We start from the raw sequence: 15448 nt of genomic DNA, 5'->3' as shown, positions 1-15448 counted from the left end.
TATTCCAGGCAAACATCTGAGCATCATCTTTGGTTGGCTGTATCATCCTAAAATCAGTTTTATAGGCTTTGTGCTTGCCTTCTATTTTCTCATTTTCATAATGCTTGCAGATTTGTCCCTTTCCTCATTCAAAAAGCTCACACATTTTCTTAGACTTTTCAATGAGTTTTGGTTCTTAATTCAAGGGAAACCACCAGTTCATAGGTGCCTCAGAGAAATGCCCTGAAGCCACTGAGTTGACTTAACTCAGTGGTTCTCAAATTTCAGTGTGCATGGGAATCATTTGGAGAATTCTTATTACAAATGCTGATTCTTGGGCTCTACCCTGGTTAATTTTATAATTAAATACATGGGGGGTTAGGCCCAAGAATTTCTTTAATTATCATCCCAGTGATTTTCATGTAGGTGACATGTTCTTAGGAAACTGATTTGACCTTCTTGGTTCTGGCTCTCATTTCTGTCCACTACCTTGGGTTCTCTAGAGATCACTGCTTCTGGTGTCCTCATTCAGTCCTATTAGACATATTTTATTTATACAAGCCAGTGCAAAAGCGTACGGACTACTCTAGGTATAATTTCCACCAAAGAATAGAAGACTTTCCCTTCTCCTCACAGATATTTTTAAATGCATATTCAAAAAAAGTGAGTAAAATATCTGGAAAGGCAATAAATTTTTTAAAAGATTTGTAAGGTAATATTCAAGTCAAAAATATTATTTTATTTATATTAAAATACTGAATGTGCACCCATTAAGATTATTCAACTATACACATTATGTAATTCACATACACAAAAAAGGTTGGAGAACAATATAAAATAGACACATGGGAGCTCACACCTCTGTATTAACATTTTACCACATTAAAAAGACTTTAATGTCCATCTTCTAAAACATTTGCTACATATGTCTTATCTTTAAACAATAAATAGTATTGCTTTGAGCATTTTAAAATTTTACATAAATGTTATGTACTGTATGTATACCTTTGTAGATTTTTAAAAATCAACACTGGTTTTGATATTCATGTTGCTTCATGTAAACCTAATTAAGTTTTTTCAACTTCTTTTTTTTTATTTAAAAAAATTTTTATAATGTTTTTATTTATTATTGAGAGACAGAGCATGAGTATGGGAGGGGCAGAGAGAGGGGGAGACACAGAATCTGAAGCAGGCTACAGGCTCTGAGCAGTCAGCACAGAGCCCGACGTGGGGCTTCAACTCACAAACTGTGAGATCGTGACCTGAGCCGAAGTTGGACGCTCAACCGATTGAGCCACCCACGTGCCCCAAGTTATTTCAACTTCTGAAGAGTATTCTCTTTTATACATCACTATTTATCATTCTCTTACTGATGATTATTAGGTACTGTTTTTGTTTTGTTTTGTTTTGTTTTGTTTTGTTTTGTTTTAGCTAAAATGTTGTTGAGTCACACAGGTGTGTTAGAGTTTCTTAAGGTCATAGCACCTAGATGTGACATTGCTATAATAGAAACTTGTGCATTTGTAATTTTAAAATTGTACATTTAAAATAAGAGCTGAGGGTCATAATCAATCTAAATTTTTAAATTATATTTTATTAAAATTTACTCTGAAACCACCAATGCTTTGATAATCTCTACTCCATCTACATTTCAGTCTGTGCAGAAAACTCAGTTATAATCAATGAATGGTTGCACATATTATTTTATTTTTTTACTTAACATAATTGCATATAAATATCTCACCTATTTGACACAATAAATGCTTCCTTAATGACTCCCATGAGCAAGTGTAACTCCAGAGAACAGAGACCAAAATCCTGGCCTTCTTGGATCTTTTATTACCACCACATAATCACATAGGCGATAATTTTATCATTTAAACAGCAATTAATATTACACAATATCAACATGCTATGATTTACTTATCGAATCCCTCAGGAATTGTGTTTATTTCAGAAATGAGTAGCTACATGACACCCATGTTAGAAATAAGGACTGAATTTGACCAAGGTGATATTATCATAGGGAGTGTATGTCTGTAACGTTCAGAGTGACTTAAAACAGGCCATATTTATTTACCCTATTGTCATTAACAGCAGTCCATGCTCCCCCTTTTCTCCTCATTCACTTCCTGTAACTCAGCCTAGAGCCCAGGTTGTTAGAGTGGTAACAGAGCTGGACTTTGGAATGGGTTTGTGTACAGGCTCCTTGGCTTGTGAGATACATGAACTTGGAAAATTGGTGTCTCAGCTTTCTCTTCTGTAAAATGGGGGTAATAAGACATTCAGTCAATACTTGGAAAAATCCTTCAATAAGAAAGCAAGAGTTTGCTCTGGTTAAGCAGTAAAGCCCTGGTTGTCAAAAGTCCGGTTTCGCTTCCTAAAGCAAGTTACTTGAGGGATATGTTGGGAGACTGAAAAATAAGGCAAAACAAGATAACTTTGTTTTCTTTGCAAGGAGTCTGGGGTCCATCAGTCTGCATCTAGTTTAGCGTCTGTGGCTCACTGCATGGAAGCTGTTCACCAGAGGTTCCCTCTATCATATGTCTGCCTGGAGCTCTGATTTCTGCAACTTCAGGAAGAGAAAGAGCCTGGCAGGTACCTGCATGCGCGTGCACACACACAAGCACACACACCACACACAGATGCACACAGGTCAAAGAAGGAAGCTAAGCCAAAAAATTATTTTTAATGAGAACAAATTCATCCATTTGAGTATTTTACCTAACAGTATAGCAGGTTGTTTCTAAAATGTGAAAATTAATCAATTAGGTCTTTAGGCTGTTCTCCCTACATACAAATACAATGGTCATACACCCAAGCCATATAATCTGAAAGTGTAAGAAAGTATAAAGTAGGGGCACCTAGGTGGCTCAGTCGGTTGGGCATCCGGCTTCGGCTCAGGTCACGATCTCACAGTCCGTGGGTTTGAGCCCCGCGTCAGGCTCTGTGCCGACAGCTCAGAGCCTGGAGCCTGCTTCAGATTCTGTGTCTCCCTCTCTCTCTGCCCCTTACCTGCTCACACTCTGTCTCTCTCTCAAAATAAAATAAAAACATAACATTTTTTAAAATTAAATAAAAAAAGTATAAGGTAACAACCAATCTTAATAGAACCAGTTTCCAGCTAACTTGTTTAGAAAATGTTCATTATTATCCATTGCCTCCTTTCCCCCTCTTCTTCCTTCCTCCCCTTTTCTCCTTTTTATTCTTCTGTACCAGAATAACTGCTAGCCACAGGGAAAATGAACTAATATAAAATACACCTGCATCTATTTCTCCAAATTGCTGTTTAAGTTCAGTTCAGACATGAATCAAAAAGTGCTAGCAGTGAGTTAAGGAGTGCATTCTGTATGCAGTGGGCTCATATGAAGTCACTGACTAATATAATTAAAAGCCTGAGTTAATTGCATTACTTTCCATTAGCTTTCATTGTATACCTACCTTCCAAGGACCTGACTACCCATGCCCATGGGGCTCTGGTCCCACGTTTATCCAAGTGAGATGGCTGCTTTCAAAACGAAACCTTTCATCAATCCCCTATTAATTAGCTAAATGCCGCATCAGATTATGCATTCATGCCTGCCAGCCAGGCGGTAGCATCAGGAGAGCAGAGCTCGCGGTCCTCTTGGCTCATCCTCCAGCCTGGTCATTGGTATTCCAGGACAAGTCAGCTTACTGTAATTTGAAATTGGTCTGCCGTCCCATTAGGAATCTGCCCGATCAATACCAAGTGAATTAGAGTTTCAGTGATCTGATTAACTCCCCATTATTTTCTACCCTGGCTGATTTAGAATGCATGATGAGACAATATTCCAGTTTCTTTGCTTTATCCCAGTTTAAGTGAAATATAGACATCTAAGGAAGCAGTGCCTGTGCATTTGATTTGGCTCGGCTGTAATAAAGTCAAACACCATGAGTATCTCCCTCATCAAGACAGTCTTAAGTGACTGAGGGCTGCCTCTTGCACACCAAGGAGCCGTGAATGGCAAGGGGGAGAAGTAGGTGGGGAGCACTCGCTGCTCATCTCTCTTCGTTTTGGCTCTATCTTCTGAATGGGCACCTATAAGGCATTTAGCAGGGTGGTTTAGTTATTTGTCAGATGATCAACATTAGTAGCTTTGTGACTGAAGCTCTGGGTCATGTGGTTGGAAGGCAGACTATAATTCTCTCCCAAAGGCACAAGAGGTTCACGACAATAGAGTAACTAAATGTTGTATCTTGATGACTGAAAACAAGCATTGCAGCCAGTCAGTCGGGCTGGGGCTAAGTGCTGCCCTTGGCGAAAATTCTTGGTGTCCTTCGGGAGTGAATTTGACTTCCTGTGCAGGAAGACTGTTTTCATGCCCCAGCCTAGGGCTTCAGAGAAATCTGACTGCACCTCAGTGAGTCACTGTGTATCTGCAAGAGGCTCAAAATTCAAGCTAGTAGAAAACACAAGATCTGAAACAGTTCAAGCAATGGTACCACACCCTTTAAAAATGCAGTTGTATTATTTCCTCAAATGTTTGAATTGGGTTGGCCAAGCGTCGTCTGGTAGGAGTTCTTAAATTATTAAGTGTGAGATTCATAATGGGTTTATCAATTGCTTTCATGTTGCCCCAAAGCTTTAAAACATAAAAGCATTATATTTTTCAAATAGATCTGAGCTATTGTAATGTAGCACAATATTTTTTCATTGGTGATCCAAAAAAAGATTCAGCATAGCTTATATCTGATCATAAATAATAAGTCATTAATATGGCTTACATTAAGTACCATCCAACTTTCCTCTTAGGAATTACTTAGCAATTTAGAACATTCTGTGTGGGGTGGGTGAACACATTTGACTAGAGATGATACAATATGATCTGTTAGCCAGTTTTGTAAACACCTGGATTGGAAATATAGATATAGGAGTGGAATAACTTGGCATTGACAAATGCAAGCTTGATGAGAGGTCTGATCAGCTTAACGTCTTATGCACTTCATTGTTATTCTCCACTATTGATTATTACTCAACTGAACATTTCTGAATATCTTTTGTGTTTTGTCTCCCAGTTACGGTTCATGCAAGCTAATTAGAGCAAAATTATAATGGAGATTTGCAAAGAAAAATAAAATTTGAAACATCATAGATCAAAACAAAGTAATTATTCCTCCTGGGTTTGAATCCTGCCATTTACAGATAGGTTACTCAATTTGCCTCTGTAAGCCAAGGTTTTTTACATCTATAAAATGGAAATAAGTTTGTAAACATTATGGGATAGTTTTGTGGATTCAATTCGGTAATATATGTAAAGTATTCAGTGCATAATGAATGCCCAAAGTTGTTACCTTTCTTTTCTTTTCCCTCCCATGTTTAAAGAAACTGTGAGAACATTTTTCATGTCAATCTCTACTTTAGAATGTTCCGTTTTAAAATCTTAAATTGAAAAGAAAAAAGAGTCTCAGGATAAATGAGTTGTGTCAGATATTTTTTATGCATATGATTTAAATGGGAAATTACTGGGATATTGCCAGTCCTCTGAAATATCTCAAATTTCTCACCTGGGAAAAATTGAAGTTACATAAAGAAATGATTCAAACTGTGTCTAAAAGTGGAATGGCCAAAAGCTCTAATTGATTCTTAACACAAAGCCAAATCAGCCTCTCTGGTAGAGGCAAATGCCTGAAGCAGGGCTCACAGGCTACAGCTGGATTGTTTTTGGGTATTTCTGATCATCACCATCTTTATCAGTCCCTATCCTATGACTTTTTTTCTGACAATAGACCCGGTCCCTTCCATGGTTTTGATTCTGCATTTCTATTCACAGATTGAAGTCAAGATTTCCATTGTGTTTCTGGTCGGTTAAAAGTCTCAGGCTTTTATCACATCTACTTCTGTTCTTTTTTGGTGGTTGATTATTTCGTAGCATGTAAAATGTAACATTTATTTTCCCCAAATAGATGTTATTTTGTTGATTTCACCCTATCATTCCAATTTATTAACATCGTTTAGGATATGTATTTCATTATGTGCATAATTAAGTATCTTCCTAGCTTAGTTTTCTTTAGTCACTATTATAACATGGTGCACAGTACCAGTAATACTCCTTCTGATTTCTGTCTCAAAATTCACACCTTTGGGCATGGGGTTGAATAGGCACTTACCTTGTGCTTCTAGCATCCAGCCCACATTTCTCTCCGCTACTGCTGTGTTGTCTATGTTTCCCTCCACACCTTATCCTTCTCCACCCTATTTTGCATCCCAGCAGGCTGGCTTTTATGGACTCCCTCAATGTCTACCTAGCTCTCTAGTTTCCTCTTGGATTCAGCCTATGGGGTGATGGCTGGAAATAGGAGAGAGGTAGAGGAGTGAAATCAGGGTATTTTTTTCCTCCTAGCTCCTTCCTTGCTGAATTCCCATGGGTCAGCTGCCTATTTGACCCAAGTTCCTGGCTCCCATAGGAGACTTTATCCATCTCATGATTATCATACATTTTGTGGACTGAGACAAAATGGACCGTTACCTTACATATACAGCTATTAATATCAATTTATGTCTATTACAAATTACTGTTGGAGATTTGCTGACTTGTACATAGGCAATGCATAAAAACATACATAAAATTTTATCATCTTTGGATCGCTATATTTGATGACACCATGCTGTTGTATTTTAGTGATAGTTTGAATGTTGCCTGAAGCTTGACATATAACCCAAATGTCACAGTTAAGTTATTAACTCGATGGTAAAAATACTCATACATAGCACTTACATGTTGCTTTTCATCATTAATGTGTATGGCAAATAGGAGCTAATCAATAGCATAGCAGTGTATTCAGTAATGATCTTTTACTGTTGCTTGGTTCATTTCAGTTCAGAGGCCTTTTACTAGTAAGCCCATAAAACTGGTGACAAGTTTCAAGTTAATAGACAAGATTTATTTGAGTATATCTCTCTTCATCCTCTGTCTCTTTACCTGCTTGTCTTCCCACTGGATAGTGAACCCCTAAAGGCAGAGATTGTATCTCTGTATCCCCAGTGCCTACTATAAGACCTGACACCCGGTAGACATTCAGGAAAGTACTTGTAGATTTGATAAATGAATAGAGGATATAGCAAAACTATTTAGGTGGTCATTAATATTATTTCCAAAGCCTACTGCCATAAGTGCCTATGAGGCTATAATGTGAGAATTTTTCATTCTCCCCTTCAATTGAAAAGAACCGTAGTTTGAAACTTTTTGAAATATTTATTTATTTATTTATTTAGAGAGGAGGAGAGTAGGGACAGAGAGAGGGGGAGAGAGAAAATCTCAAGCAGGCTCCACACTGTCAGTGCGGAATCTGATGTGGGGCTCCAACCCACAAACCATGAAATCATGAGCCTTGCCCAAATCAAGAATTGTACACTTAACTGACTGAACCACCCAGGCGCGCCTGAAACTTTTTGCAGGTCATACTAGTATTTATTCGAAGGCAGAAAACAGCATGTACCGAGAAAATGGACACAGCTCACCGTGTTGAGGGAGACTGAAACCTGTCCCTCTGTGGTCACCACTCACAGCAGTCTTTGCTCCATGCAGCTCTAATATATGGCACAGGAACCAGGCCGCCAGAGCAGATCTTGGAGATATTCACCAGCTGCATGCAGAGCTCCCATCACCTTTCCCTTGGTGCCTTGGACATTGGGGAGAGTGCTGGGTCTTTCCTGACTTTTGAAGAGAGATTCTGTAGCTTTCCAACGAGGCAACCAGTTCCTGGCTGTGGTAGTGAGTGACCTTGACAGGGGAGGTCTGACACGCTGGGCATCTGCAACATTACATGTCAACACCCACATTAGAGAATAAGGGAAATGTTTTGGAATGAACAGAAAAAAGACTGTGGCAGAAGCTAAAACCTGACGTGGAGAATAAGGAACTGCACTGCTCTGTGTATAATCTCATCGTCATGTGTCAACAAGCATGAAGAAGAGGACTGAAGACAAGAGTCCAAATAAGTGTTGAAGAAGAAGAAGATTTAAAAAACAGTCTTTGAGGGGGCGCCTGGGTGGCGCAGTCGGTTAAGCGTCGGACTTCAGCCAGGTCACGATCTCGCGGTCCGGGAGTTCGAGCCCCGCGTCAGGCTCTGGGCTGATGGCTCAGAGCCTGGAGCCTGTTTCCGATTCTGTGTCTCCCTCTCTCTCTGCCCCTCCCCCGTTCATGCTCTGTCTCTCTCTGTCCCAAAAATAAATAAACGTTGAAAAAGAAAAAAAAAATTTAAAAAACAGTCTTTGAGATAATCCAGTCTGACCCTTTCATTTTACAGATGAGGATATTCTGACCCCAAATAGATAAGTGACTCACTCAAGATCATGCAGCCAAAGCCTTTTCTACAATTTTCTTCAATACCATCTTCATTTGCACAGTGTTCAATACTCAAGGCTCTTTTTAAAATGTGTCAGTAATTTTAGGGGCACCTGAGTGGCTCGGTTGGTTAAGCGTCCAACTTTGGCTCAGGTCATGATCTCGCAGTTCGTGGGTTCAAGCTCCACGTTGGGCTCTGTGCTGACAGCTTGGAGCCTGGACCTTGCTTCGGATTCTGTGTCTCCCTCTCTCTCTGCCCCTCACCCACTCATGCTCTGTCTTTCTCTGAATCTCAAAAATGAATAAATGTTAAAAAAATTAAAATTTGTCAGTAATTTTAGGATATAAAGTTGAATTATGGACATTATTCCCCCAAATGTTTCATGAGAGTTGATTTTGTATTAACTACATGGAATACGCAGATAAAACATTCCTACACTTGATTAGCTCTGGTGATTGATCCAGTCCTATGGACAGGGGTGAGAATATTCTTGTGATAAATGGCAAAAATGCAGTTTCTTTAGCTCAGATTCTTCTAATTTAGAGTTCACTCCACTAATTTAGAAGTAACTCAGATTCTGTGATGGAACAAAATAACTTCTTCCCTCACATTATAAATAATGTCAATTTGGTTGAAAATTTTTAAAAATCTAGTATTAACAATTCTGTCAACTTGTCTCCAACTACTAGTAATTTATCTCCTCATACTATGCTTTCATTTTTTTTTTAATTTTTTTAATGTTTATTTATCTTAGAGAGAGGGAGAGAGAGGGAGCGTGAGTGGGGGAGGGACAGAGAGAGAGAGAGACACAGAATCCGAAGCAGGCTCCAGGCTCCGAGCTGTCAGCGCAGAACCCGATGCGGGGCTTGAACTCACAGACTGTGAGATCGTGACCTGAGCCGAAGTCAGACGCTTAACCAACGGAGCCACCCAGGTGCCCCACTATGCTTTCATTTTTATGATACAATGTAACAGAGACCTATTTTAACTTTTGTTCCCTAATGAATGTAACAAGAAGGTAAAACTGCTATACAGGCAGAGGTGGGACCGGAAGACTAGGAGACAGAGCAGTCCTTGCCAACAACCAGTAAGAGCAGCAGGTGATGCTCCTGTCTAAACTAAAACCACTATGTGAAGGAGAGAAACACTACAGTTGGGGTGCTGACTGCTTTCTTTCTACAGGTGCTGGAGAGGGTTTCAGAGGATATTTTTCTGGAGTGGAAAGGTAAATGGACCAGAGACAGGATAGCTTAAATGTAGCATGCAGCCTTCTGGAAGGTTGGAAGGAAACTTTTCCACAAAGCTGGAGTTAGAACCAGTGGGCAGAGGATGGCCATTTGATTGGCATTACTTGGGAGGAATGCCTGGCTGCTTCCAAGGGGTACCTTGGAACGGGGGTTCAATTTGTTCTCTGAGCAGACTCCTCTCTAGGGAAGAACAGGACTCAAGACGGCCCACTTGAATACTTCCGTAACTACCCTCCAAATGGAAGCACAAAACCTCCAAAGTGCAGCCCCTCCATCACCCTAGAAAAGGGTCTGGAGCAACCCCCTAAGAATGACTGTGCTCAGAGAACATGTTCTCAGTAAAGCCAGTTCCGTGAGCTTCTGATAGAAATATGCTGATTTGTAGTTTTCCAATGCCACCCCTAGGTGCCAGACATAATTTTCCTTCTGTAGTCTTATTCACGCAATCGGTGGAGCTCACATTTTACAGATATAGCAACGCCAAGCCATAGAATTCTGTGATCTTTTCTGTAATTCTGGCTTTTACTTTACAGTGATGCTCTCTTCCTCTCCATCCTTGTCAACAGTGCTCAGCTTTATTTATTTTGATGTTTTCTAGTAAACACTCTATGTAGTAAAAGTGTATGCCTATTTTTTTTCTCTTAGGAGGACTTTTAGAATCTTAGAAGTTCTGTTTGACAAGTTTTGACATTGATTTTTACCATGGTATTTTTTCTGAGGATTATAAAAGATTCATCTTATAGGAGGATTAACAAACACCGCATTCACAATGGTATTGTAGGTTGATTTTTCTTTGCTTCATTTAATTCCCTGTTTTGTTTTTAAAGTTAGTGTAAAAATGTTTAAGGCTTGACCTATTTATGACAACATCTTTGCAATAGAGTGTTCCTAGAGCTTTTATTCTATTTCTTGCTAAATCAGACAAAGCAGATATAATTGCCATAAATACTATAAATATTGAGCTAGATTTTCAACTGCATGGGCAAAAAAATTATCTTCACAAGTTTTACACAAACTACAATTTATTTATATTTTATAGTTGTTTCTGAGAAAGCTTTATAGTGTTCTGTTAATTAAAACTCACTCTGACATGTGGGTTCTTTTTTTTAAAGTTTATTTTATTTATTTTGAGACAGAAAAACAGAGCAAGTGTTCACGTGCGAGCAAGCACAGGAGGACCAGAAAGAGAGGGAGAGAGAATCCCAAGCAGACTTTGTGCTCTCAGCACAGAGCCAGACTGGGATTTCCATCTCATGAATCTGTGAGATCATGACCTGAGCTGAAATCAAGAGTCTGATGCTTAACCGACTGAGCCACCCAGGTGCCCCATGTGGGTCCTAATAGTTAGAAAATACTGAGATTATATCTCATTTATGTATTTACAGCTCTGTTTGTGCTTCCAGTTAACCATTATGCTTCTCCAAGTTAAGTTTTGCCATCCCACAATGCATCTCAGCTGTCCTCTACTTGGCTGAAATATACATGAGGTTGTGGGTGCCTTAAAGGAGCCTTCAGTAAAGTATGCTCTCCTGTCAGTGTCCTGTCTTTAAGAGTTTGATTTTCTGGTTGTTGGACACTGTATCATTTCCAGCTAAAAATAAATAATACTTTCAACTCACTTTCTAATTTTACAAATAGACATTGTCCTTGCAAACTTGTTTAGAAACGAAATGTTGGAAAGTGTTGCTTATACTCCCCAAAGCATCAGCAGTGTGTAACTACCCTAAGTCTATATAATGACATTAAATTGATAAGAAGTGACACCACTTCTCTTGGTAAGAGATGCTCTAGCAAGAAAAAGGATGCCTAAATTTTGTGGCAACCATAGCTGGAGATGAGTGATAGCTGCTCCATCCATATGAAGGAGATACAGTATTCACCTATTCCTTTATAGCAGGATGCTTTATCATGTTACCTGATATCAAGGCAGGTCAAGAAGCAGAAAGATAAACAGTACTACAAATGCTCCTTTGCTTGGGTTCATGTAGCATTTTAGGTCAGGCTATTTAACAAACTTTTAGTGTGCTTTCTCAATGTGGCCATATTGCTCTTGATCTTTTTCAAGTACAATGCATTCCTCGTTCCTTCTTATGGGTTCATTAGTGTTAAGATCTATTTATGAAGGCAGACGTCCCTTTCAAAGTAATTATCCTTAATTGAGTGAAAAGATTTGTTGAAATGTGTTATTCCCCGAGAGCGTATGAGATTTTCTGACAGACTTTTCTTTTTTGAAGACTTAAAATGTGTGTGTGTGTGTGTGTGTGTGTGTGTGTAAGTGTATGAGTTTCTTATCAATAAAAGGGATTGTGATTGAGACTTTGTTTTCATTTTTTGTAAAAGATGGAATAAGAGTAAGCAAAAAAAAAATCAGTGAAATATATATTTAATAAATTAGCAAAATACTTAAAACAATATAGTCAGTGATAAAGTGATAGAGAAATTGTATTGTTTAAAGACATTCACTTGCACTATGTGTCGAGGTTTACTCTACAAAGAAACCAAATCACTGACTCCTTGCACTCTTTCCTTCATTTCTTTGTTCCTTCTGATAGTCATTTGCCATTCACCAGGGACCTTGCTAGGCACTGGGGATATAATGGAAAACCAGACAGACCTGGTTTTTGCACTCATGGAAGTTGGGGGTGTTAAATAAGTAATTACCTAAAGTGTGTGAGGTCCTATGATGTATAGTGCACAATGCAAGCATATTACATGGGGCTCACCATTACTGTCCTAGAAAATAGTATAGTGAAGTGTAAAATTGGGAACTATGTGCAGAGGATTAGGTGATCATGAGGGTCAAAGCTGCAAATCATGAATAAGCATGGGGGTTTAGACTTCCTTGGCATTTAGATTTATCAAAGCCATATGCTGAGGGTCAGTGAAACTCATTAGAATAGGACAAGCTAGAGGTCAAGGTTGTATTCTCAACCTCAGGTAACTCTTGTCTTATCCACAATTTCTAATCATGGGCTGCTGTTTTCCAGGCATGTTATCTATCATTAGGTCACCCCTCCTCCAACCAGGTCTAGGGTTCATAAAGTCTATACACATTTGATTTTTGTTTATTAAAGCTCTAAGTATAATGGCAGAACATCTAGAAATTGATGATAGTTTATTTCATATCTAATTTGAAAGTGGCTTTGAGATGATATTTTTTTCTCACTGTTTCCAATGAATATAGCCCTGGATTTCCTTTTCCAAACCTATCACACATTCTTTTGAATATTCTGAGTGGTAGAACATTTTTACTTGTGCAGGAAAGATTCACTTCTTGAAATCAGCCAAACATATTTAAATTCCGGGCCTATTGAATAAGACAGGGTACTACTGTTTGGGGGGATGAGTTTGTTGCTGTCCCAGAGCAGTTACAATTATAGTCAGAAGGGTGGGTCTGTAGTGAACCAGCTCTGGAGATCATTGTTAAAGAGTAGCCCAAGAGATCATTTGGTATGCAAGAATATTCATGAATGGTCCTCTAAGATTGTTGAAGAACAACAATCACTTGCATATAAGTGTGTATATGTTTACTGAAAATCTGCCTACTAGAGAGAATTATAATAAGGCAACAAAACTAAAGTTCCAAAAATATGCATTGTCTGATAGTTTACTTGGTAGCATGATGTGTATTATGCACATGCAGCAGCTTATAAAATAAGTGAACTATGTTTCTTTGTAAATTTTTGTCTTTACACTATAAAAACAGCTTATCTACATATGTTGCTTTTAGGTTGAGAATGTGCTAGGATTCAATTCTGAAATATATAGCATTTTCTTGTGGCACTTATAGCTAGCAGTTTTGAAATTTTATATATAAAATAACTTATTAAAAACACCTTATTATTAAATTATGTATCAGGGTTATATATAAAATGTTGGAAGTAAGTCGGGGCATTGGTGAATTATACATAATGAGCTGTTCAACTAACCTTAAATAGCTATCTCAGGCTGAATTAATATTGGATTCACTAGAAGGAAATGATAAAACAGAATGGCATTGGCCCTGGAGGTAGAGAAGCCTAAGTTTGAATACTACTTTAACATAACCTAACTTTCTGTGGCCTCAGACAATTTTTTTCTTGTTTAAATTATATATATATATATATATACATATATATATATATATATATATATATATATATATATAGTAATGCCCACCAGTGTGTATAATGTGCTTGACATCTAATGGGTTCAATGAATGGTGGTTATTATTAAGGGATGATAGGGAAATATAGCAATTACATTTTACTACTCATAATTTCCTTATAATTAAGAAAAAATTGTTAATACTTACTAAATGGAATTTAAAATTTTTTTTTTTCAACGTTTATTTATTTTTGGGACAGAGAGAGACAGAGCATGAATGGGGGAGGGGCAGAGAGAGAGGGAGACACAGAATCGGAAACAGGCTCCAGGCTCTGAGCCATCAACCCAGAGCCTGACGCGGGGCTCGAACTCCCGGACCGCGAGATCGTGACCTGGCTGAAGTCGGACGCTTAACCGACTGCGCCACCCAGGCGCCCCTAAATGGAATTTTAAAGACAACCATAACTTGCTTTCTTCTCACCAATGCCTGCAACGGTGCTGGTGGATAGTCAAATGATATTCCCAGTAGTTTTGGAATCCATGGGTTGCCAAATCATAACATATGAGGCTACCCGATCTCCAAAGTGGCAGTTGCTCGTCATTTTAGGGAAAAAATATTTTTTCTTGGAGAAGGTGCATCTAGCACTCTTCTTTAAGATCTAAAATGGGCTAAAATGAAAGCTTGTTAAGAAGAGCTCTAATTTCTGTTAGGTGTCTGTGTATACATGGGCACTCTAGGACTTTCCTAATCGACTTTTGAATCAGCAGTAGTACTGTTGTGCTCCAGGAACATTGTGTGATTATTTTGCTTTTGTAATATATCCGAGTGTGAAAGCCAGATGTTTAAATTCACCTTTTTTGCTATTGGTGTTAAAGAGATTATCATCCCTGAATATAATCTCAAGGAAAGTTCTGGGGTCCTGCTTCAGTGAGAAAAAGTCTTGTTTCTCTTTACCAAATCAAAAGAAAGGGCTTTTTATTATATGAGAAGAATAACGTTGCATTCTAGTAGAGGAAACGGGCAATCACCTTTTGATCCCTAATGTGGGTGCCCAAGTTTGTAAATTTAATAAAAAGATAAAAAATGTGGCGGTGTTTTTATCTGAAGCAATAAAGTGTGATTAAATCTTGCCAGTTTGATGCTAGCGGTCTTTCTGGGTAGCGGGAAGGTGAGTGAGAGCTTTGGACAAGATAATAGCAACAGACAAATGTGAAAGAATATGAAGTTTTAAAGAGCCTTTCAGAACACTAAAGAGTTTAGGAAATTAAAATAATCAGTATGGCTTTTCATGCTCCTGAGTAGTCTTAACTGCCAGGTCCATTCACTTCTCTATCATTGAGTAAATCTATCTCCTCCATTGTAATGACTGTTTCTTAGTCTGTTATGATTATCTTTCATGTTACTTTTTATTAATATTTTAAAATAAAGATAGGCCAGAAAGTAATATGTGTATAATCTGTTGGGTCTAACAGGGTGCCAATCAGCTAAGCCCTATGGCTCTTACAAGTAATGAGATAACTTTGGAAAAGGTAGGATGTAGACACAAATTTATAACATATAAAAGGTCATTTTTGTCATTATGTTGAGCACAGGATCTAGCATATAGGGAAAACCAATTATTACTATAACGTGTTATAAATGCTTGGCTATTCAGACACATCTTTGAAATATTAATGCCTAACAGTGACCTTAAAAATCAGAAACATTAGATGGAATGCCTAATATAGTAGTACAATTCAGCTTAGTTATGCATGCTTATACATATGTACAGAGTATGGTAGGGGCTTCGGTTAAAATAAATTGCAACTAAGTTTGTTTGATGTCATCC

This window comes from Prionailurus viverrinus, chromosome B1 (genome assembly GCF_022837055.1).
Source record: "Prionailurus viverrinus isolate Anna chromosome B1, UM_Priviv_1.0, whole genome shotgun sequence".
Lineage (NCBI taxonomy): Eukaryota > Metazoa > Chordata > Mammalia > Carnivora > Felidae > Prionailurus > Prionailurus viverrinus.
The sequence above is the reverse complement of the archived record's forward strand: the minus strand, read 5'-3'. Positions refer to the sequence as shown.